A 3,179-nucleotide genomic window follows, 5' to 3' on the forward strand; every position below is an offset into this window, starting at 1 on the left:
TCCAACCTTTGATTTTTAGTCTATTTTTGTCTTTGTCTCTAAGGTGTGTCTGTTGTAGACAGCATATTGATGGGTTATGTTTTCTTATCCAGTCTGCAATCTGCGTCTCTTGAATGGTACATTTAATCCATTTACACTCAGTGTAATTATCAACAAGTATGAATTGGTTGCTGTCATTTTGTTACGTGTTTTTTCATGGTGTTCCTAGTTTCTTTGTTCCATATTATTTTCTCTGCTGAGCTCATTATGTTTATGAATTGTGATATCATTTCCTTTGTTGCTGTTGTTTTAGTATTTGCTAAATATTTGCACTTGTCCTCTTTTTTATTGTGAATGAAGTTTTATAATTTTTCTTTGAGGTTACCCTGTGATTTATAATTTTCTCTCTGAGTTTAGAACTGTCCATTCTATCTTGCAACTCTCTTGACTTCCTCACCATTTAGAAGTTCTGTGACTACACAGTATTTTCCCTCTTTTTGGTTTGTAGTTGTTCTCCTTTGCCAGTTGATGTTTCTGGTTCCCTGTTTACAATCTTGTAAACTTATTTTACTTTGGATACTTCTATAGCTGTGTTGGTTTCTGGGTTATGTCATCTTGGGTGTTAATGGTCAGTTGTTGTTTGCTATTATTGGTTCTTTGTTCAAAGGACTCCCTTTAGTATTTCTTATAAGGTTGGTCTGATTTTAACAAATTCCCTTAATTTCTGTTTATCTGGAAATCTCCTAATTTCACCATCATATTTGAGGGACAATTTTGCCAGGTATATAATTCTTGCTTGGAAATTTTTCTCTTTCAGGGTTTTATATATACCATCCCATTGCCTTCTCGCTTGCATGGTTTCTGCTGAGAAATTAGAGCTCATTCTTATTGGTTGTCCTTTGTAAGTAACTTTTCATTCTTCCTGTGCTGCTTTCAAGATTCTTTCTTTGTCTTTGGTTTTTGTGAGTTTGATAATGATAAGTCTTGGTGATTTTCTTTTGGGGTCTATCCTGTTTGGGGTTTGTTGGACTTCCTGAATGGATATATTCTCATCTTTCATCATATCAGGGACATTCTCTTCCAACAAATCTTGGACAATTTTCTCAGTGGTTTTGTTTTTCTCTTCCTGTTCTGGAATTCCAATTACATGTAGGTTATTCTTTTTGATTGTATCCCATATGAATCTTATGCTTTCTTCATTTGTTTTCAGTCTTTTTTTTCTGATTGATCTTTTTCTAAAGAAGTATTCAGGTATTTGTCTTCAATCTCATTAATTCTGTCTTCCATTGATTCAATTCTACTCTTTTGCCCTTTCAATGTGTTATCTATTTCTGAAAATTTAGTATTGATCTTCTGGATTTTTGGCTGTAGATTTTGTATCATTTCTAATTTTTCATTTATTTTGTCATTTTGTGCTTGTATTTTCTTCTGAAATTGTTTGAGGGTTTTGTCTGTGTTTTCCCTAATTTTGTCAATGTTTTCCTAGACCTGTCTTTCAATCCTTAGAACATACCTAAAAATAATTCTTTTGAATTCCTTATTAGGGAGTTACAATGCTGATTCTTTCTCAGGGATGTGTTCTGGGTCTGTATCCTGCTCTCTTGTTCCTACTACTCTGTCTTGCTTCTTTGTATGGACTGTGATGGTCTATTGTCTCCAAGACACTGTGATGTTGTATTTAGATCTCTGTTGACTATTCATGAAGAGCAGTAAGGGTGAGTCAGGCTCTTCTTGGTGGTCATTTATCATTGGCCAGTTGATGGAGCAGAAAATGGTGGCTCTAATTCAATAAGTGGAGCTGCAGCAGGTGTAGGTGTGGTTGCATTGTATGGGCATGATTATTGTCTCCCACTCAATTAGACAAAAACAACAATCAAAAAACCATCAAAAAAGTAAAAGCAGGCAGACAAAAAACATACTCCATAACCACACAGGAACAATCATCAAAAAAAGGAAAAAGAAAAGTAAAAAAACATGCAATATCTGGGGAGAGAGCAATAAGAGAAAAAAGAGTAGGAGAACAATGAAGAAAAACATGGCAAAGAGGAAAAAGGGAAAACAAGGAACAGTGTTAACCATGAGAAGGAAAAAAAAATTGGAACCAGGAACAAGGAAGAGAAAAAGCTGAAAACTAGACCTAGGGAAGGGAAGACTAAAGAATGATAATAATAATAATTTTAAAATAGACAAAAACAAATGAAAAAAGAAAATCTGGGCAGGGTGGGGCAGGGCACTCAAGCTCCGTCTGAGCACACAGACTGGGATGGAATTCCTGCCAGCCCAGAATGTGGGTGAGAGTAAGGGATTGCTGCACCTCCATTCACCATGAGGGTGGGGGTATAAGGATAACAAGGGGAATATCGAACCTTTCTAGTCACTGGCATCTGGAATGTCCTTGTGGTTCCCAGCAAGTGGAGCCTATTCTTAAGTCCCTGGAATCAGGGAGAACGCTGTAGCTTTAAAATCCAAAATGGTCGAAACGCTTGTAAACATCCAAAATGGCTGTGCCCTCTGGACAGGCAAAAGTCCACAGCTCAGCCCACCTTTCTCTTATTCACCAGCCACCAGTGCAGTCCTCAATGCAGTCCCTGGCTAGTAGGGCTGATTTTTAGGTTAATTCTTAAGTCCTAACACCACTTGGCAATATCCAAGCTGTCTGTACCATCAAGATTGCTGCCAGACCACAGCTCTGAATGTGTCCTTTTCGGGTGTTTTCATGCAAGTTCTTCTACTTCAAAGCTCAGGGGTCCAGGATTATCTTCTGTATCTGTGTTAATTGGTTCCCCTTTTCTTTGTTGAAGGTCTGTGCAGTCTTTCTTTCTATTCTACCATTTTACTGCAACTCCCTGACACTAAAACTTTTAATTAAAATCAAGAACGAGACAGTGGTGTCCACTGTTGACATCATTAATCAACTTTGTCTTGGTGCTTCTGACAAACTCATAAGGTGAGAATATGAGGGGTTACTATGCATCAGAATTGACTTGATGGTGGTGAGTTTGGTTTGGTTTTTATTGTCTTTTTGATGATGAAAGGAATCTACATCATAAGATTCTAGTATAGAAACAGTGTACTAAGATAATATGAAAACCTGAACAAATGTAGAATAAATAAATAAAATCCAAAATCAGTTATATATATACTACTAATAAGCCCCATGAAATGGAAGTAGAATAAAAGATTCCATTTGAAATAGTGGC

This window comes from Orycteropus afer, unplaced genomic scaffold (assembly GCF_000298275.1).
Source record: "Orycteropus afer afer isolate SDZICR_OR568_19922 unplaced genomic scaffold, OryAfe1.0 scaffold00015, whole genome shotgun sequence".
In the NCBI taxonomy this organism is placed as follows: Eukaryota; Metazoa; Chordata; class Mammalia; order Tubulidentata; family Orycteropodidae; genus Orycteropus; species Orycteropus afer.